Source organism: Aethalodelphis obliquidens, unplaced genomic scaffold (genome assembly GCF_003676395.1).
Source record: "Aethalodelphis obliquidens isolate GAN/ISIS:26980383/991018 unplaced genomic scaffold, ASM367639v1 scaffold3, whole genome shotgun sequence".
Classification (NCBI taxonomy): Eukaryota; Metazoa; Chordata; class Mammalia; order Artiodactyla; family Delphinidae; genus Aethalodelphis; species Aethalodelphis obliquidens.
This window is the reverse complement of record NW_020837947.1, coordinates 61,875,636-61,898,803: the sequence shown is the minus strand read 5'-3', so window position 1 is coordinate 61,898,803 and position 23,168 is coordinate 61,875,636. Positions and strand designations below refer to the sequence as shown.

Below are 23,168 nucleotides of genomic sequence, written 5' to 3'. Positions count from 1 at the left end.
ATGACAGACTCTAGGTCCATCCACCTCACTACAAGTAACTCAGTTTCATTTCTTTTTATGGCTGAATAATATTCCATTGTATATATGTGCCACATCTTCTTTATCTATTATTCTGTCGATGGACACTTAGGTTGCTTCCATGTCCTGGCTATTGTAAAGAGTGCTGCAATGAACATTGTGGTACATGTCTCTTTTTGAATTATGGTTTTCTAGGATATATGCCCAGTAGTGGGATTGCTGGGTCATATGGTAGTTCTATTTTTAGTTTTTTAAGGAACCTCCATACTGTTCTCCATAGTGGCTGTATCAATTTACATTCCCACAAACAGTGCAAGTGGGTTCCCTTTTCTCCACACCCTCTCCAGCACTGATTCTTAATATATTTGTGTTGAATGTAATTTAAGAAGCTGGAGAAGAGTTGCTGACTTGGTGCTGGCAGAGACCTGGCTTGTGTACCAGCTCACCTGCTCTACCACTGAGTGAACTTGAGAAAGTAATTTGGCATTACAGATTCTCAATTGTGTCGTATTCAAATTGTCAATAAGGTCATCTACTCATAGGGTTGTCATGAGTATCAATTGTGATGATAGTAGTAATAGGTAATCTTTACTGAGTAACTTTTTTGAGTGCCTACTATGTAACAAGTGTGGTCCTTGATGTGATGTGCCCAATTCTCTCCTAAAAATTTTAGATAAATGATTTTATTTAGACCTCCACAACTCCATAAATTATGTATTATTACTTCCCAATTTTACAGATTGAGAAAATGAGACAAACGGAGTTTAAATAATTTGCTCAAGGTCAAAGAGAAAGTGAACTAGGAACCCAGGTGATTTGATTCCAGAGCCTTGTGCTATGTAAAAGGTTTGTATATAATACACGATCAATAAAGATTAGATTTAAAAAGACAAAAGAAAAATACTTCAGTTGCTATTCATGAGTTTCCTTTCTTATTTTTTTAAATGCAGAGTTTCCTTTGGTTCAATAGTTGCTAATGAGTGTGTCATTTTTATGAACGTATGAGTATACTTAAGCCTTCAAAGACTCTCACTTCTGCAAGTGATTGAACACTAAATGGATGTGAATAGCTGCAGGGAGATACTCTCTGCATAATAGGAGTGTCCTTTCTTTTAAAGAAAATCATGTGTGACTCGGGTAGGATGTGGCACTTCTGCCATATAATTTACAACATATCTGTTCCTTTAACTCCTCCTAGCAATTTCAAGCCAACTTATACATGTTTCTGGCTTAAATTGCCCTTGCCTTTCTGTGGAGATTCGACATTTGAAAATATGAAATAACAAGTGTTATTTCCACTTAATTCTAAAAGAATTTGGTTTCCATCTAGACAGGCACCTGATTTAGAGAAAAGCAGAGGCTCTAGCCAGCTGGAAAGAAGGAAAAAGTAAAAAAAGAGTCAAGGTTTTCAAGAATGTGGGTCTCTCCCCACTTAAATTGTTCCAACCCACACTCACTTAAAATCATAGACCAAAAAAGTCTTGACTCTTTCTGCATAGAACCTTTTTAATCATCTATGGCAGGCCAAGGGCTATAGCTTGAGGCAGCCACATGGCCAGAATCTCTGTTCTCATGTCTTTGGCTATAAGAAAAGTCTGTAAACCAATTTCCAGACTATGTTAAAAGCAGTTTAAGTGTCAGAAGAAAAAGGAAGTACTTTGATGTTCAGTATTTGAAATTAAATGTTTGGTTTATATATGTGGACTTTTTAGGATTATTAAACCATAACCAATCACTTATTCTTGAGACTCACATTGCTATACCTAACTAACAATTATACCACTTTTCAGCTGCCTCCAGTATTAAGTTTACAAGGGCCAGTTATAATTAAAAGTAATATTTAAAGAAAATTCACTTCACAGTTTATCCATAATACTACATGCATTTATTTTGTTGAGTTCCCTGTAGGTAAGCTACGCTAAACAGGTAAAGTTCTCCTAAAAACTGCCCTCCAGTTTTTTTCCCCCCAATATTTATAGCTTTCAAAAAAAGTGTTTTCCATTATTTTCTGACTTATAGCTGCTATGACATAGGAAAAACACTGGTTTGAGTGACTCAATTCTAGGAGAGTCTGTATTTATTTTCCCCAATATAGGAATATTTTTACCTTCGTGAATATTTCCTCCATTAATACTAGAGAGTCAGGGTACAAATTCCGACATAGAAATAAAACTTTTAGTATCTGAATAAAACTGAGACTAGTTAGCTTGGTACATCCCAGCAGAGCAGATGAGTTCTTCCTGAAAACAGTCTATTCTCTGCATTGCAAACCAGCTACTGAAGAACATTCATGAGTCTCTAAAGAGAAGTTCTATTTCCACAGGACTGTTTCTACAGAATACTATTAACTGGCAGCAATAAGGTGTTTGTGGTACGTATTTTCCATCTCCATTCATTCCACTAGGTCATCCCACGTAAATACCAAATCGAAATACACCGTGCTTGGTATTCAAAGGAAGGAGTGTTCAATTGATCATGAATTATATGCAAACTCTTTACATAGCACAACGCTCTGGAATCAAATCACCTAGTGTTGAATCTTCAAAGGAAGATTCAACACTAGTCCCCGACAGTCTCCTTCCAGCCAGACTGGCTCTCCTAAGCCCCACTTAAATATACATTCTGAAGCTACCACTGGTGTTATTCCTTCTGTTTTGAAACAGCTTAATCAAAATAAATTTTGAATGCAGTAGTTTTCTTATTCTCCTGCTTTAAAGGTTTGCCAACTTCACAGAGTCCTATTTGTGCTGCCTAAGTAAGAACGGTTAACATTTTTTTTTCCTTCTATGAAATTAGGGAAAAGGGCTCTAATTTTGTGTAATTGTAAACCTTGGATGTAACATAAAAATTTGTTTCGAGTCTTCATCTCGACAGCATCACTTCTAAATTATTTGAAATATTCAAAACTGATACATAGATTTTAATTATTAACCAGACTTCTTATCAAACCCAAATTTATTGAACAATGTTTTAAACATTAATTCTATAAAATATTTAAAGTAACCCCTGATGATATCAGCATAGTTGCTGCATTTTTGTACATTAATGAATTAGAAGGGAAACAATGAAAGAGAATAACCTTCAGTTATTTAGCAGGTACAAAGTGCTTACATATTTCATCCAGAGAATGATTCATACTTCTGCTTATTAAAGGAATATGATATTCATTTTGGCTTGTAGACTTTTCCTTTGTAATTCAATCAAACAAAACTTTTCTTATAGAGTCTCAATATAAGAAAAGTGTATTTGCCAATACAGTTTATGAACTCACAAACATTAATGTGTCCACTATTTGATTTATTGGGGAGATATACACATTGCTAACTTCCCTTAACTATATTATCCATTAGACTGTAAATGTAGAATGAGATCCAAGCAAGAATGTTTATTTTCAAGCTTATTTAATAATTTCATGAATTTAGTATAAATATTTTTCTTGCCCATGATTGATATGTCATAGAGGCAGTATAAAAGAAGATGGCTTGTAAGCTACAATTGGTGGCTTGAAAAGTAGTTTTATTTTCTACTTTACTTCCTACTTTGTAAAAAATAGTGTGAAATTAACATAACTATGGTAATTTACTCAAATACAAATCAATGTAATTTCCCTAATATTTAACTTCAACTTTATATTTAAACGTGTATAACATGCATAAAAGTAAGTGAACCTATCAGAGGAAGACAGCTGGCAAGGTTTTGTTTGTGTTTGGTATGTCAAAAGAAGTACCCACATTTAACCATTAAACAGAGCAAGAAATAGAATTATATCTGTATTCTAGAAACCTCTACTATGGCAGGGAGCAGGGGCTCCTTCTAGTTATAATGAACACAAAGGTAAGTAATTTTCTTACTTCCATAGATTTAGTCACCTGGTTTAAAAGTTTATATAATAGAATCATGTAGAATGCATCTTTTTGTGTCAAAAGTCTATCTCTCAAAATGTTTTGATTGTGAGATCTATCCATGTCAATACGTGTTACAGTATTATTTCGTCTTCATTTCTGTGTTGTCTTCCATTGTATACATATACTATAATTTATTTATCCACCTATTATTAATGAACATTAGGTTGTTTCTAAATTGGGGAATTTTGAATAATACTGCTGTGATCATTCTTATGCATGTCACCTGTTGCACATATATACCTGTAATTGGGTCAATATATGCATGTATGTAGAATGGAATTACTAAGTCATATGGTATCTGATGTTCAGCATTAGTAAATGCTGCCATTTTCCAAATGTATTCTATCAGTATATGCTCTGTTCAGCAGCGTATGAGTGTTCCAACTGTGCCGCATCTTTGGCAATTCTTAATAGCGTCAATGTTTTGTTTTGTTTTAATGTTCTTGATGGATGTGAAATGTCATCTTATTACAGTTTTAATTTTGTATTTCATAATCACACATTTACTGATTTTTTGAATATAATGTTTAGACAATGACCTATTTTATTAAGTTATTTGTTTTTTCTAATTGACTTGTAAGCAATCTTTAATCCAGATAAGACTCCTTTGTTAATCAAATATATTAAAGATAACTTCTCTCATTTTACAATGATATTTCACTTACTTAATAATGCTTTATAATTTAAAACATATCACTATTAATTGCTATTAATATCATTATGAATGCTTTATAATTAAAAATATTAAAAATTAGCCTAAGTATCACTTTTTAAATTTTATAATCGATGCTTTTTTTGTCTAAATATCATTGTCTATACTCATGGTCTTGAAGGTATAATTCACACACCATAAAATTTTCCCTTTTTAAGTGTACAGTTCTGTAGTTTTTAGTGTATTTATAATTAGTGCAAACGTCACCACAAATCTTATCACCTTAAAATAAACTATCTCTTAGGAATCACTCTCCTGTTTCCCCTTTCCTTAGCACTCAGCCACAACTAATCTACGTTCTGTCTCTATGAATATGTCTATTCTGGAAATTGCATATAAGTGGCATCATACCTAATGTAGCCTTTTATGTCTGGATTCTTCCACCTAGCATAATGTTTTCAAGGTTTAATCATTTTGTAACATGTATTAATGCTTCTTTCCTTTTTGTGGCTAAATAGCAATAATTTACAATAATCCATTGTACGGATAAACCTTAAATATCTATTTATCAGTTGATAGGAATGTGTGTTGTTTCCACTTTTTAACTATTATTAATAATTCATCTATGAACATTTGTGTACAAGTTGTTGTGTAAACGTAATTTTAAAATTTTCTTTGGTACTTATCTGGAAAGGAACTGCTGAGTCATGTGGTAAGTCTATGTTTAAATTTTTTGTCAAACTTACGTCAAATTATGTTTAAACATTTTGTCAAATGTTTTTCAAAGTGGCTGGACTATATTACATTCTCATCAGCAATGTATGAGTGCTATAATTTAGTAGTGTATTCACAAATAATTGTTATGGTTCCTCATTTTGATTAGAGAAATACTAGTTGATATAAAATAGTATCTCACTATGGCTTTGATTTGCATTTCACTAATGACTATTGATGTTGATCACCTTTTACTGTGCTTACTGTCCGTTTTCATAGGTTCTGTAGAGAAATATATTTAAACAGCCCATTCTTAAAGCTGGGTTTTCTCTTTATTGTTGAGTTGTAGGAGTTCTTCAACTCTTATGTGGACACTAGTCCTTTATGATTTTCAAATATTTTCTTGATTCTGTGGGTTGTCCTTTACAAATTACTGATGGTGCTTTGGAGCCCAAAGATTTTAAATTTTTGTAAAGTCCAATTTATCTATTATTTTTATTTTGTTGCTTTGCTTTTGGAGAAATATGTAAGCGACATTGGCTAATTCAGAATTACGAGGATTCACACCTACGATTTCTTCCATGACTTTTATAGTTTTAGCTGTTACATTTAAGTCTATGATCCATTTTTGTATTTTTGTGTATGAATGAGGAAAGAGTTCAGCTCATTCTTTTGCTTATGTATATACAGTTGTTTGGTCATCATCATTTGTTGAAAAGAGTATCCTTTCTCCATTGATATGTCTTTAAAACTTTGTTTTTAATTAATTAACCATAATTTAAGTGTCTATTTCTTCACTCATTTCTATTTTATTGACATATGTAGCTGTACCTATGCCAGTGCCATACTGTCTTGATTACTTGTAGCTTTGTAGTAAGTTTTGAAATCAGGAAGCTTGTGTCCTCCAATATCCTCCAAATTTATTATTTTTCCCCTAGGATTTTTTTGGCTGATCTGCATCCCTTAAAATTCCATGAAGTTAAAATAAGCTTGTCAATTTCTGCAGAAAAGGCAGCTGGGCTTTTGATTAGGATTGTCTTCAATCTGTAGAACAATTTGGAGAGTGTAGACATCATAACAGTATTAGTCTTCCAGTTGAGTTTTTTTTCATTTATTTATGTCTTGTTTAACTTCTTTTACAATGCTTTGTAGTTTTCAGTGAACAAATCTTGCATTTTTTGTTACGTTTATTCCTAAATATCTATTCTTTTTGATGCTATTGGAAAAGAAATTGTTAATTTTGGAACTTTCATTGCTAAATTGTTGAAATGCAATTGATGTTTTTAAATAGATCTTGTGGCCTACCAACTTGATGAACTTGTTGATCAGATCTAATACATTTTTGTTTATTCCTTAAGTTTTTCTAAATAAAAGGTCATGTAATATGTGTGCAGAGATAGTTTAATTTCTTTCTTTTCAATCTGGATGCTTTTTAAAAATATTTTTATTGCCTGAATACATTGTCTATAACCTCCATCTTAATGTTCAATAAAATGGTATGGTGGACATCCTTGGCTTGTTTTTGCTCTTATGATTAAATCTTTCTTCTTTTTCCATTCAGTTTGAGGTTAGCTGTGGGTTTTCAAATATACGTCTTTTATCTGCTTGAGGAATTTCTCTCCTATTTCTAGCTTGTTGAGTGTTTTCATTATAAAAGGGTGTTGATTTTCTCAAAATTTTATTTACTATTGACATAATCATAAGGTTTTGTTATTTTTTCTATCACTGTAAGGTATTACATTGATTAATTTTGATATATTAAACCAACTTTGTCAGCTTGAGCTAAATCTACATAGATCATATTGCTGGATAAAATCTGTTCGTATTTTGTTGGGAAATTTTGTGTCTATATTCAAAAGGGATATTGTTTTGTATTTTTCACTTCTTGTGATTCTAAACCTGGTTTTAATTTCAGTTTAATCCTGGAATGAGTTTGGAAATATTTCTCCCTCTTCTACTTTTTGGGAGAGTTTGTGAAGTATTGGTGTTAAATATTTAAACGTTTCTTACAATTCAAAAATGAAGTCTTCAGGGCTGGACTTCTATTTCAGGGGAGTTTTTTGATCAATAATTCAGTTATTTTACTTGTTACAGGTTTATTCCAATTTCCATTTCTCCTTGAGTCATTTTTAGTAGTGTGTGTCTTTCTAGGCATTTGTCCATTTCATCTAGATTATCTAATTTATTGGCGTACATTTGTTCATAACATTTCCTTATAATTATTTTTTTAATTTCTGTAAGATTAGAATTAATATTCCATTTTTATTTATTTTAGTAATTTGGTTTTCTTATACAGTTTAGCTAAAGATTTTTTTTTTAATTTTGTGGAAATTGGTAAAGCAACAAACTTAGGTTTCAGTGATTTTCTCTATTTTTCTATTCTTTATTTATCTACTCTAATTTTGTCTTCTTCCTGCTTGCTTTGATCTTAGTTTACTCTTCTGCTGTAGTTTATTTATTAATTTGAGATATTTATTTGTTTTTAATATATGCATTAAATTTATGAATTTCCCTTTAAGCACTGCTTTAGCTAGACTACAAAAGTTTGGACATGCTGTGTCTTTATATTAATTCATCTCAAACTATTTTTAAAATTTCTCTTATGATTTCTTGTTTTGATCCCAGGGTTACTTTAGGAGTGTGTTGTTTAATCTGTATGTATTTCCTCCTGTTATTTATTCCTTTTGAATTCCCCAAATTTCCTTCTGTTATTGTGGAATTTCCTTCCTTTGAGATTGAAGAAAAAATTTTGATGATGAGTCCTTTTAAAATTTTTGAGACTCATTTTATGGCCTGACATATGGTCCATCCTGAAGATTTGCTCGCTTTTTCATTCATTTTTCTTATTGTTATTCAAAATGGGCAAAATCTTATTCAAAATGGGTAATAGCAATTGCTCTACCTCCAAGTATGCTGATTCTTTCTCTCTGTGGCTTGAGCCCCTTTAGTGAATTTTCATTTCAGTTACTGTACTATTCAACTCCAAAATTTTATTCCTTCTATCTCTTTATTGATAGTCTCTGTTTGGTGATAATCACTATTTTGTTCTCATACTTTGTGTAGTTATCTGGACATCATTTGTTTGTTTTAGTTCTTTGAAGATATTTTAAATAACTGATCTAAAATTTTTGTCTCTTAATCCAGTGTTTGTGTTTCCTCATGGGCTGTTTCTTTCAACTGCTTATGTTCTCATGTATTGGCCATATTTTCTACTTTTTATATATCTTCTAATTTTTTGTTAATAATGTATGTTTTAAATCAAATAATGTGGCAACTGTGTAAATCAGATTCTTTTCCCTCAATGTAGTTTGTTGTTGTTACTATTTAGTATAGTTTTTCTTTGTTTGCTTAGTAACTTTTTCAAACTAATTCTGTAAAGTCTGTTTTCACTGTCACATGTGCTTACCGTCTGCTTGGCTAGTTTAGTGGCCAACTAACGATTGGATAGAGATTTCCTTAAGTGCCTTGGACTAAGAAGTCTTTCAGCCTTTGCTGAGGTGTTCTGTATGGATTCTGGTGTATGTCTTCAATATTCAAGCAAGCAGTTTACAACACTCTATTATTCTTCACTTTCTGTTTGTGCAGAACCTCAAGTTAAGCCACACTTGAGAGATGGGGGCTTGATCAGGTCTTTCCTGGGCATGCACAAACCCTGAGTATGCATACCATTCTGTGCATGTGTGTGGTCTTCTAAATTCTCAGGGGCATATCAGAGCTCTTCAAGGTTCCCTGTGAATTCACCAGCTTTTCCTTTTAAGTTTTTTGGTTAACCTCTTGTTTGCCACAAATGTTATCACAGCCTTAGGCAGCTGAAATGTTAACCAGTTTCTGCTAATTCTCACAACTACTCTGGGAAAGGGCTGTGCTGAATGAATTCTGAGTGAATTCTGAATAAATTCATTCTGAGTGAATTCAATTTAAGAATGTCTTGGCCATTTTCTCTTCAGTATTTATTCTGTCCTTTTTCTTTCTCCTTTTTCTGTGATGTAAATCTTGCAAACGTTAGATAGTTTGATATTGCCCCAAAGCTCTTGGATGCTCTGTTATGCATTTAAAATGATTTTCTCCTTGCGTTTCAGTTTGAATAAGTTTTATTTATTTATTTTCAGACTCAATCCTTCTGGGAAAAAAGTTCTGTTTTTTTGTATTGGGTATAATTGGAAAATAGGTGAAGTTACAACGACTACAATAAGACACACTTGTTTTATGGTGGTAGCAAGAGAACAATAATAATCTTATCAATCACCTGAAGGTAAGACTTCAGACACTGGGAGGGAGTTACACTAAGTGTGTCTTTTAGAATCATCCCTAGAACCTTCTTCATAAAGGACACCCCTTCCCATGTGACTCTCCTGAACTATTGCAAGTACTTTTAATGTTAAAGTGCAATGTGCAAAATTTTAAATAAATAATATTTATTAATATGCTTAGTAAAAAAAATACTACTAGATCTACCAGTCTCTGACAGACAACACCATCCATGATTTTACTGCCATTCTCTTAATTTTTACTCATACATATATTGGAACAGAGGAGAGGCCCCCAGCAACCCCATCTCCAATACAAAACACCTGTCAAGGTCTTTGGACGTCTTGCCCACCTGCATTCCAGAACCATCTCCCAGTCATTCTGTGGGGCAGACAGATGCCATTCTGTTGGTACCCTAGACAATCCCTGTGAAAGAAGAATTAGATCAATTATTCAAACTGAACTTGGAAACCCAAAATTTATTAGTTTTTAGGGAGACTACATTGCAGGCATTCTCAATCTCTGCCCTTTCTAATGGATATTGGTTCCACTTACAGGACCCCAAATTTTTGAAAATGAATTTCTTTTTTGGAACTTTGTATGTCTGTGGCTTTGTGCTTCTTCTCTGGTAACAGTGAACTTATCCTGCTCCCCAAATCACAGTACCTTAAAACTTAGGGGAAGATGTAAGAGACCTTCAGGTATTTTATGAAACACTAATAGTAGATCATGCAGCTCACATATAACTGTGGATATCGTTTCAAAATGAGGCAGCTCTTGGTTGCTTGGGGATCTTCCCAGAGGACTAACTGATTCATTATTTATATGCTCCTTGGAGGCAGTTATCTCTACCATGTGTCAACAAATTAGAAATCATGGTACAACATTTATTCCTGACTTTAACTGAATTGATCAGTTACATTGCAATGGTCCTGGAAGGCATTCAGCCTGGACTCACTGGTCATAGTAGTTATGGATGATTGCTTGAAACTTGTTCCTTACAGGCAAAGGCAGAAACTGTGCAATCACTAACGCATCTGCTGTGCCTGGACTAATACCTCTAGCCAAGTGGAAATATCAGTGCTGAAACTTACAGAGTAAGACACCAGGCTTTCTGAGTTAAAGCCTGACTTGTTTGTTCAGCAGTGTCTGGTACCTTGGATGGCATATTTTAGTCAAAAGCTTAGGTTGTCTTCATCAGGCTGCTTGGAATTTTATTGAGAAGAGCCTTAATTAAATATTGTATGGAACAATTGAATGGATTTTGTTACTAGCCTCTCTAGATCAGATGAATCAGAGTGGCCGATAAAGTGGCATCATATTTACTGGAAAATTCATCAGAATTCAAGTCAATGTAGAAATGAGGGGCAAATATTTTGGGGAGTCAATAATCCATAAATCTCTCATGTTTCTGCATGCTTTGTGAGTGAGGCACTGATGGACCTTTTCAATGACATTTGCAGAGGATTACCTTGGAAGACACAGTTATCACCCTCAAGATCAAAGTGCACACATTCTTAGTGTCCAGTACAATAAAGAAAATGACTCCCTACAGAGCGATAAGTGTAATTATTGACCACTATTTAAAAAATAGGTTTCCTAAACTTAGGTTTAATTTCCTGAAACACAACCCACTTCATGTGGCACACTTTAACCAATGTGACAGTGGGAAATTCTACAGGACAAATTAGCCCATTTATTCAAATAATAAATAGCCTGAAAAAACAATGAATAAAGATAGATGATGCCCTAGAGTAAAAAAAAAAGTCAACCAACCGCAATATGTAGATCTTGTTTGATCTCATTTCACAGGAATCAACAATAAAAACACATTTTTGAAACAATTGGTGACACTAGCTATCAGCTCTGTATTGGATAAGATCAAAGAATTATTATTGTGTTTATTGTGGTTACTAAATTAAGGTTGTGTATAAAAAGAAAGTTTTATCTGTTAGAAATACATACTAAGTATTAACACATGAAAGGACATTTTTGGGAATTTTGTTTCAAGTTAAAGAAAATTTAATTAAATTCTTTGCAAAAGAATTGAGGTTTAGCAAAGAAAACAAGGTACATGCAGTTAAATAAATACTGCGAATATAATCAAGTAAAAAAAATTTGAGTAGTCAAATCCCTAAATTACTCAGCTATAATGGCACATAATTACTTTCAGAATGGCCTACAGTCCGTGGTCTAATCGTCCAATAACTGACCAGTGGTTCTCAATGTGAAGCAATTTTATTCCTCAGACGATATTTGGCAATGTCTGGAGACATTTTTTGTTGTCACAACTGGGGAGGTGCTACTGGCATCTTGTGGGTAGAAGCCAGGGATGCTGATAAATATCCTAAAATGCATAGGACATCCCCTCAAACAAAGAATTATGCAGTTCAAAATGTTAATAGTGCCAAATTTGAGAAATCCTGTACTAGATAATTAAAATAAGGTGGAATTATCCACTGTTATCATGTTTAAATTAGCACCAAGACTGAGAGTAGGAAAAATCTGGATGTGCCAGTATATGGTCAGGCCACTCATGATGGCTGTTCTCTTGCTGTTTGTATGTCCCCTGCTCGACCAGTCCTGCTTCACCTACACCCTACTCATGCAAACATGCTTGACCCAGCCCCTTAGGCCAGATGGCTCCACCTGCTAGTTTATTAAAAGGAAACATTTGCCCTCATTATGATCGTTAAACTGACGGGCTGTGAGAGATGTACCTCAGCTGCTGGTTTCCCTGGTAGTTGATGAGCCAGCCTGATGTCAATTCCCCTTATAAATGGTAGCTTCCTTCTCCTCTGAGTAGCAAAGATGGCTGCCATGTCCTTTCTGCCGTCTGCTGAACATAGGTGTAAGATCTCCTGTCTATTAAACCAGTGATGTCTCTGGTGCTGTCTTGAGGCTCTTCCTTCAGTCTTGAGGCTGGGCAACTACAAGGCTTGCAGGCCTGCGAGGTGCAGCCCAGAAGCCAGTTTTAGAAGTCAAGTTCTGGACACTTGCAAATAGCCCAAGCACACCACTGTCATCCTCAACTGATTCAGGGAAGGATGCGATTCTGCAAGCTGCAATGTAGACAAGGAGGGTTTAAAGTTGATGTGCACTTATCTTCAGTGAATGTGAGCATCTCTCAGTATGTAAGAAGAAACTGCCAGCTTTCCTGGATCCATGGTGATCTTTTATCTTCTGACAACTTCTCTCCAAGGAACAACAAACCAGTACTCTGGTTGCTTCCTTCCTTTGTTGTACTGCTGGATCACAGCTGCAGTGTGAGTAGCAAAGCCTTTTCTCGTTGGTTTTCCCGCTTTATAGAAATATGGGTGGAATCTTAATACTCTTCTCTTCTTTGGAAGGACATATATTTCCAATGGGTACCTGAATTATCTTTAACAGTCATAACTGAATTTCAGATTTATTATCAATGTGCACCTTAGCAGCTGATATCTGAAGTAGATACCAAAGAGGAATCTAGTAACTTTTTACTCAGATTTTCTTCTGTTAAAGAACCTAGTTGCAGTGAAAGAGACTTTCTCCTTCAGGTTTTATCCGGCTCTTAATTGCCCTCAGTTGAGGGATCACATGCCTGGAGAAAATAACTACTAAGGGTGATGTATTTTCCCACTGTTTCAATAATTTTTCCATCATTTAATTCTGTCTTCTGCAAGTTTTCACGTATCTGTGACCCTTCTTTGTTCTTATTAAGGTAATATTCAATAAGTTTAACTTTATATCTCCATGTATGTTCAATGTGTTCTCCGCCTGGCTTTCTGGGGAACTGAATTGCTTGTCCACTTCCAGCATTATATCATGATTCTCATGAGCTTCTAAATCTAGGGCCCCCTCAGTTCAGCATCACACCCTGTTGCTAAAAAATTCAGAGTTGAGTGTATTTGAATTCCTGTAGCAGAACCAATTTTTTTGACTTAGCTACCTTAGCTCCTCGCAGTCAAGAGAAAGGTACTGCTTTGAGGTGTCTTTTTTGGTCTTTCCACTATCAGTTTGAGAAGAAAGTTCTTCTAAGTAAGCAAAGTCATCATCTTCCCCTAAAAAAGGAATTTTCTTTGCCTATAGATTCAAATGCAGCATGAGTGTCAGAGGTTCTTGCTGACCTTACTCAGTTCCATCTAACACTAAAATGTGGATACGTTGGGGAGGATACAGTTAAAACAAAATTGGGCAGATATTTCTAGTTGTTGAAACTGGGTGATGAGTATATGAGAATTCATTATGCTATTATCTCTCCCAACAAAACAAATATGGAACTTAGGGTATAGCTTATATGATGAATCCCAGGTCCACTGGGATCCATAGTTGTGTGACCTTAATATTGTTTCTTCAAATTTTCCTCAGCTGAAAGTAGAAATAATATTTATTTGTACCTATTTTATAGAGTTTTAATGAGTTTTAAATGTGTTAATATTTTTAGGCACTTAGAACAATGCCTTGCTATGTATATTACTTAAATAATAAAAGATAAATATTGCTGGATTATAGTAATTATAAAGAATTTTGCCTCACAATTATGTTTAAAGGATTAATTAATAATGCATACTATAGAATAAATACATACCTAATATTAAGCACATGAATGGTAATGCTTTGTAGAGAATCAATTAACAAGATTTATAACCATTCATGTACTTGTATTTTTACCCTAGAATGATAATGGGAGCCTTTTAGAGAGTTTGATTCTAATTCAAAATCTCCCAGTATTTTCATGACTGCCACTGTATGCACTAAATCTAGGAAGTAGTTTAAAAATTCCCTTTTACTTATATTCAAGTTGAAAAATCATTTCACTTCTCCTCCAGGTCTGAATAAATATAGATCATTTTTATGAGAAAAAAATCCCCAGAAAGCAAAGAAGATATTTTCTTTACTGAAATATACATTCAGAATTGTAGCCCAATGCTTGGCAAATAGATAACATTCCTTCCATTAACCAAACAAATCAATCAATATTTAAATGAATTACTTAACAGAATTCAAATGTTTCCTGATTCAAGGTAGCACTAGTAAAATTGTCTGCTTCATGAAATTCACCTGTTAACTCATAATACAGACTAGTATTCACAGCATGAAAATCACATTATCTATTTCCTCTTCCCCCAATAAGTTAAAAGTGGTACTTATATCTACTTCTGCCAGAGAACTGCATTTCCTACTCACTGCTGAATGCCCTTGCCTCAAATATAATTCACAGAAGGATGATAATTTACCTTTCTCAATAAGAAATAAATGTTCAGTGGTTTAGAGGAGAGAAAAGTCTCACCTACTTGTTCATTTCAAATGTCTTCCCACAAATTAACCCCAGTTATATTGGCTTTCTCTGAACATGAGAATGTAAATTCCTGGAACAGGTATTCCATTTCCCAAACTAAACAGATGTAGTAGTTTTACAACTCAAGTGGCTGTGGTACTTCATTTCACATTTTCTCAATTAGGATAATAAACCCTGGAACAAGTGAATGGTTGTTAAGAGCTACTAGAGAAATTTACATAAAAAAGAAAATATAAAGTAATATCTTTTTAAAATTAATTAATTAATTAATTAATTTACTTTTGGCTGCGTTGGTCTTTGCTGCGTGCGGGCTTTCTCTAGTTGTGGCGAGTGGGGGCTACTCTTCGCTGCAGTGCGTGGGCTTCTCATTGTGGTAGCTTCTCGTTGTGGAGCACGGGCTCTAGGAAAGTGGACTTCAGTAGTTGTGGTACGTGGGCTCAGTAGTTGTGGCTCACGGGCTCTAGAGCTCAGGCTCAGTAGTTGTGGCGCACAGGCTTAGTTGTTCGGCGGCATGTGGGATCTTCCCAGACCAGGGCTTGAAACCGTATCCCCTGCATTGGCAGGCAGATTCTTAACCACTGTGCCACCAGGGAAGTCCCAAATTAATCTTTTTAGAAAGAGCAAGTCTACTTAAGTTATGTAACAAGCACAATGAAACAGTTCTGGGGAAGATTTTGTATGACAAATTTTACATGATTATAATATCAATTCAATTAATAATCTCAAAAATAAATTTATACTACAGAATTAGATAAAAACTTTTTTTTAAATTTGAGTATAGTAGACATACAATAATATGTTAGTTTCAGGTGTGCAACATAGTGATTTGACATTTAAATACATCATAAAATGATCACCACAATAAGTCTAGTAACCATGTGTTACAATACAAAGTTATTACAGTATTACTGATTATATATCTTACGCTGTATATTGCATTCTCATGAAATTTTTATTTTATAACTGGGAGTTTGTACCTCTTAATCCTTTACCTATTTTACGCATCCCTCATCCCCTCCCCTCTGGCAACTACAAGTTTGAGACTGTTTCTGTTTTGTTTGTGTTTTAGATACACATGTAAGTGAAATCATATGGTATTTGTCTTTCTCTGACTTATTTTACTAAGCATAATACCCTCTAGGTCCATTCATGTTGTCACAAATGGCACGTTTTCATTTTTCTGTGGCTGAGTAATATTCCATTGGATATACATACCACATCTTCTTTATCTATTCATCTATCCATTCATCAATTTGATACCAAATTTTAAAAGTCAACATTTGATCTTATTGTCAATTAATGAATCAGTCCTTTGTTGTAAGCATCTGTACCTGTATAAACTCAGAATGAGTCAGAAGTTTCATTCTGAATTTTAATCATTTGAAATAAAATTAGGAATATTAATATAAATATTAATTACTTCTACATTTATATCTACTTTAAATTACTTAAGATCCAATTTATATTATAAAATTATTTTATAGACAATTTGCTAATGAGAATGTGAGCTCTCTGACAGCAAGTTCTGTGAGGATATAATGCTGTATATTGTTTTAGAAATATGTATTTTAGAAATAATATGGCCTGGATTCTAATTCTGACTTCATCATTTACATGACTTTAGGAAATGACTTAATCTTTCTGAGTCTTAGCTTTCTAATTTTATAAGTGAGGATAATATCCATAAAATATAAATACACATAGAATTTAGAAAATGATTGAAAGGCACCTAATTATGAAGCACATATAATCCTGCTAAAACCTGCCAAAATAACACAAAACAAACAAAAATTACAAACTAAAACATAATAAACTGTGAGTGAAGTAGTCATTGCTCTAGTTATATTTATATTTAGTTATGTTTATATCTTAAAAGAACAAATTCCTGGTAAAAAGAACAGGGATTATACATTTCTGTAATGCACAATGGGTTGATATGTTAACTGCCATAACTTTTCTAGAAAGAGGATATGATACATGAGGTTTATAATTCGCACTTATGAAAAAAGATGTTAATTTCTAAATAAAATACTTTGAGAACACATTAAACATATACTAAAATGCCTTTTTTGAAATTCAAATAAAGGAAAAAGCAAGAAAAGAGAACTAGATAAAATAATAGACAAGTACACAACAAATTAAGAAGTGGTATATTCAATCCAACAATATTAATTAGATTAAATGTTAATGGACAAACTACTTCAACTAAAAGGCAAAGAATGTCAGAAGGGAATAAAACTGTAAACAGGTAAAACCCCTGCCCCAACTAGTTTTCTATACAGATATGCATATGGTTAGTTAACAACACTTGGTGAAGAGTCTTATTTCATACTGAATTACCTGTCTACATATGTCCAACCTTGTTTTTTTTCCTCAGGGTTGTTTTGGCTATATTAGATAATTTGACTCTGCATAAAAATTTTAAAGTCAACCTGTTGACTTATAAAACCTAGGATGTTGATATGCAATCACAGATCAAGTTGGGCAGAGTTGCAGTTTAACAATATCAAATCCTTCAATCCATTAACACCAGGTCTCCGTTTATCACATTTTCTTTAATTTCTCTTTGCAGTGCTTTGTAGTTCCCTGCTCTAAGCATATGTGACTAAATGTATTCTTTAGTATTTTAATTTTGATGCTACTTGGTTGGGTTTTTTTTTTTTTTTTTGAGTATTCTGAATTACAAATGGCATTTGTAATTGATCTTGTGTCCTGTGACCTTGCTAAAATTACTTGATAAAGTAACTGTTCTAATAGAGTTTTCTATATCTTTTAGGGTTTGTACCTATAATATTAATACAATAAAATACCTATAATAAAGACAGGTTTATTTCCATTCTAATCTTTGTTATTTATTTGTGTTTCTTCCCTTATTTTACTAGCCATTATTCCTGTTGAATATTGTAGTAAATTATGTAATAAAATAAAGATGTATTACATTATAAATAAATTGTAGTATAAATATACAATGAATATTATCTATAATATATATTTAAATTACATTTTAAATAAAAATACAAAGAACATAAAAATGATCGACACACTTAAACAGACATTTCTAAAAGGAAAATATGCACAGGCCAAGAAGCATATGGAAAAGTACTCAACAATAATACTCATCAGAAAAAATGCAAATTTTGCCATAATGAAGTACTACTCTATGTTACTAGAATGACTATTATTAAAAATACTAAAACCTCAAATGTACACCAAACTCTCTTACATTACTGGCAAAAGTATAAAATTAACCACTTTGTAAAAATTATTTGATAGTTTTTGTAAACATACATCTATGAGATAGGAGTTCCACTCATGTTTATCCAAGTGAATTAAAAATATATTCACAAATGACTTCTAAAATCATATGCATAGAAGTTTTCTTCATAGTGGACAAAAAAAGGAAATATTCCATATTAAAAGGGTTGAATAGATAAATATATTGTAAAATAACCATACAATGGAATACTTTCAGCAATTAAAAGAAGTGAACAACCATTATATTCAGGGAAAATTTGACTCTCACAAAAATCATGCTGTTCTTACATAGTTTTTACCCTCTGATTTGATTAGTGTGAATTTTCAGAATAGGCAAAATTTACGTAACCAAAATTGGAATAGTGTCTTCCTGCTGAGTAGTAGATGTACTGCAAAGTGGCAAGAGGGTACTTTCTGGTGAAGAATTTTTTACGTCTTAATATGGATATGAGTTATATGGGTACATTCATTTGTCTGAACTCATTAAACTATATACTTAAGATGTGTATCTTCCTGTATATTTATTATACTTAAATAGAAAAAGATTTTTAAAAACAGATAGGGAGAGAAACTGTGTATATATATGTAGATATATAAAATTATACCTAAGTAAATGAATAGAAATATATATATAGACCTTGTTTTATTATATTACTTATAGTTTACTACAGTATTGTTCAATAATGTACTACTATTAAATTGAAGTTAAACTGTCTTATTTGACAAATCAACCAAAAATATTTTTTGTAAAAAAAAAAGTGGCAAATCTCAAATTATGGACATTTTAGGGTAAATTAAGATTTTTGGTAAATTTGTTTGCTTAAAATCAATACTGAATTTATGCTAATAAAACTTATCTCTAGAGATATATACAGAAGTTTTTATAGGTATATTATATGTCTTGAATTTGAAAGAAAAGAAAAATGGTGTTGGTGGATGAAATAAAGAAAACAAGATAAGCAAAGTGATACTTTTTGAAGTGCTACACGTGGGTTCATTTGTAATACTTTCTCTTTGGGGTACATTTGAAATTTGCCTAATAAAAGCATGTTTCTATGTGTTTTTTTTTAGTTTTGATATCATAAGAAAATTTTCCCCACTATAAGATTTCAAATGTCTCCCATGATTTATTCTAGTTAAATACTTTTTTAAAAAATGTTACTTTTCATCAATACCTATTCATTGTAGAGCAATTAGAAACTATAGATAGACCAGAGGAAGAGGATAAGCATGCATGATCAAACTACTTAGAGATAAGGACAATGTTAATGATTTTCACTTAAATAAATATGTCTTAATTGAAGAAATGACACAAAAACAATCTCTAAATGCATCTTACCATATTAAAGGCTGTGGTACATTCGACTATAAAGAACACTGATTAACTTTGCCTGGTTACATGTGTGTTCAAGTGTGTGTGTATTTTTTTCTGGCATGGGTGTGAATGCCCAAGAGTTTATGCAGAAGAATTAGGCAAAACTTGTTACAATTTTTATAACTCAGTTTCAGATACTATCCATTTACATTTTCATATAATTTTACCTTTTGATATAATAAAATAGCTTCATATTCAGCATTTATGAATTTTTTGACAAATGAATGTTAAAATTTATGAAATGCCATTTTGGTATATATTGAATTGATTGTAAGGCTTTCTGATGTTAAGCTATTTTAACTGAATTGAATAATCAACCAAGAAAGTGAAAATATTAGCAAACAAAAAAGAAAGGAATAAGAGAAATTAATACTAAAATGTATAATATCAATTAAAAAGTATAATTGTTTTAAAATAATTGTAATGGATGTTTTTATAAAGTATTGACATAGGAAGCATTGGAAGGTAATTTTTTTAAAAGTTATAAAGCATAAATGTACTCTATTACAACAGAGAAAATGAACATGCTGGAAATAATTTAGACAAAATCAATAAATACAGTTCAGTTAACAACTCTATAGCACAGCATTTAAAAACAAATCAAATGCCTGGATATAAAGGTGGCTTTTGTTATAGTTTAGTCTGAGTGTGTGTGGAGTCACAATATGTATAGAGATTGTGGCCCATAAAATTGAGATTGTCTTTGAACAAACTTTTATTGGTAAATATTTCATTGGTGTAAAAAATGTAGTTATAAAGAAGGTGAAAAAGATAATAGAAAGTGTATTATCCCTTCAATAAATTAACCATATTACTTATACCATTAAATAAACACTATCTTTGTATAGGTTTTGCCCACTTGATCTGCTAAAGATGGGAAAGAACATCAAAATGTAATAATTGCTTTTTTACTTCTGTCTACTTATATTTGCATTTCCTAACAGTTTTACACGAAGTATTTTTATGACTTTGCAAAAATTTTCATTACAATTATATTTTGATCATGAATTTCACCCTTTCATTCAAGGTATAATTTAATGTTCATTATCTTGAGTTCTATTTTATGCAGTATTACTATGGATTTGGAGGGCTCTTTTTATTTACATTAGTTAGACATGCCTTTGATCAACCTTTTGTTTTTAATATTTTTTGTATATTTTTCTTGAGGTATACCCTATATCTACAGCATAGGCTATATTGCATGTTTGAAAACTTAGGAAATACATTTTTAGCAAGAAATTTTAATGCATTTAATTTGTTTTTATGAGCTATATTTGTTTATAATGTCATCTTGTTAAAATTTTTATATTTCTTACCCTCTTAGATTTCTTGCTTTTATTTTTGGTTGTATTATTGTATATTTAGTGTGCTTTTTCTAGTTGTCAAAGTAAAGATTTAACAGTATCTTTAAAGACTGAAGCCCTCCATTTAAAGCAAAGCTTAAATAAGCTCTTTCTTAGCTCTCCCCCAATTTCCTTCAGTTTTCAGTAATTGTTGATATTATCTGGCCTTTAAAAGCTAGACTTCACATTTATACATACTTTCTCCTTTCAAAAAAACTTATATTGCATTTGCTAATAATATGGTCAGAAATTATTCTACTTTTTTTTTAATTTAATAGTGTTTATCTGTTAATCCCATAGTCCCAGTTATCCCTCCCTCTCCCTTCCCCTTTGGTAACCATAAGTTTGTTTTCTATGTCTGAGTCTGTTTCTGTTTTATAAATAAGTTCACTTGCATTATTTTTTAGATTCCACATGTAAGTGATATTATATGAAATTTGTCTTTCTCTGTCTGACTTCACTTAGTATGATAAACTCTAGCTCCATCCATGTTGCTGCAAATGGCATTATTTCATTCTTTTTATGGTTGAGTAATATACATAATACTGCATCTTTATCCATTCATCTATTTGATGGTCACTTAGGTTGCTTCCATATTTTGGCGATTATAAATAGTGCCACCTCGAACTTTGTTGTGCATGTATCTTTTCAAATTAGAGCTTTTATCTTTTCTGGGTATATGCTCAGGAATGGGATCGCTGGATCATAGGGTAACTCTATTTTTAGTTTTTTAAGGAACGTCCATACTGTTCTCCATAGTGGTTTCACCAATTTACATTCCCACCAGTAGTGTAGAAAGGTTCCCTTTTCTCCACACCCTCTCCAGCATTTATTTGTAGATTTTTTGATGATGGCCATTCTGACCTGTGTGTGGTAATACCTCATTGTAGTTTTGGTTTGCATTTCTCTAATAATTAGTGATGTGGTGCATCTTTTCACGTACCTGTTGGTCATCTGTATGTCTTCTTTGGAGAAATGTCTATTTAGGTGTTCTGCCTATTTTTTGATTGGGTTGTTTGGTTTTTTTGTTGTTATTGAGTTGTATGAGCTGTTTGTATATTTTGGAGATTAAGCCCTTATTGGTCCCATCGTTTGCAAATATTTCCTCCCAATCCTTAGGTTGTCTTTTCATTTTATTTATGGTTTCCTTTGTTGTGCAAAACCTTATAAGTTTGATTAGGTCCCATTTGTTTATTTTTGCTTTTATTTATATTGCTTTGGGGGACTGACCTAAAAAATGTTGCTAAGATTTATATCAGAGAATGTTTTGCCTATGTTCTCTTCTAGGAGTTTTATGGTTGTCATGTCTTAAGTCTTTAAGCCATTTTGAGTTATTTTTGTGAATGGTGTGAGGGAATGTTCTAACTTCATTGAATTACATGTGGTTATCCAGCATTCCTAACACCACTTGCTAAAGAGACCACTTTTTGTGTATTTAATTTGTAATCCTTACAATGGGTCTCATCATAAAATGATACCCTTTTTTGGTTATTAATATTCAAGTTTTCTATGTTACTTGGAAACCACCCTCAAATAATTTTTAGAAGAATAAATACATCAAATGTTTTTTGAAATCTTACTTATCTGATGTTCTTTCTGTGACATTTGTAATGAAAACAGCTGGGTATAAAAATAGTCTGTGATACACATTTGTTCATTGCAGTATATATGTTGTCATGCTAACAATTTTTATTTAAATTTGTAAAACATGTTTTGGTCATTTCTGAGTTTTGTTTCTTTACATATATATTTGCGTTCAGTACGATCTTTCTTTATCTTTATAATAGAATCATAATATGCATGGAAGTGTACATTTTTTTAGAATATCATTTGGAGTTTTTCTGGTTTATCATTCTACTTTTACTTTGTTACATTTCTTTTACTTGCCTTGGTTTATTCTTCAGGAATATCAATTAACAATTTACTGTATATCCATTTCCTGAATTACACATATAAACTTTCCTCAAAGTTTTTTTTTTCAACTCTCTTGAATTTATTTGCATTTTTGGATGTTTTCAAATCTGTTTCTACCTCATTGATTTGATTTTCTTTAATGTCAAATTGGCTTCTTAGTTAAGGGTTTAACTATTTGATTACACTATTGTGATTTAGTAGATGCACTCTTATGTTTTTTTTTTTCTTATTCATATTTCATTCTACTGCCATCTCATCTCACCCTTTTTCACTTTTGGACTGTTTTTTACTGATGATATTTTCTTGTGTTCTTATTTCATGAAGAATGTGTCTTTTTTATGCTCAAGACAGTGACAAACTTTTTTTCTGAAATTTGAAAAGTGAGGACCCTAAATTATGTCTTTATTTCAGATGTAGCCACTTGTGGTATTCACTTTCCCTTCTGCTATATTTTTAGTGGAAATAT

General features: G+C 32.3%; 1 pseudogene; it reads right to left on the bottom strand.

The window, feature by feature from the left end:
- Positions 1-12,840: 12,840 nt before the first annotated feature.
- LOC113613147 (nuclear receptor coactivator 7 pseudogene) overlaps positions 12,841-23,168 on the bottom strand; it is a 50,777-nt pseudogene continuing 40,449 nt past the window's right edge.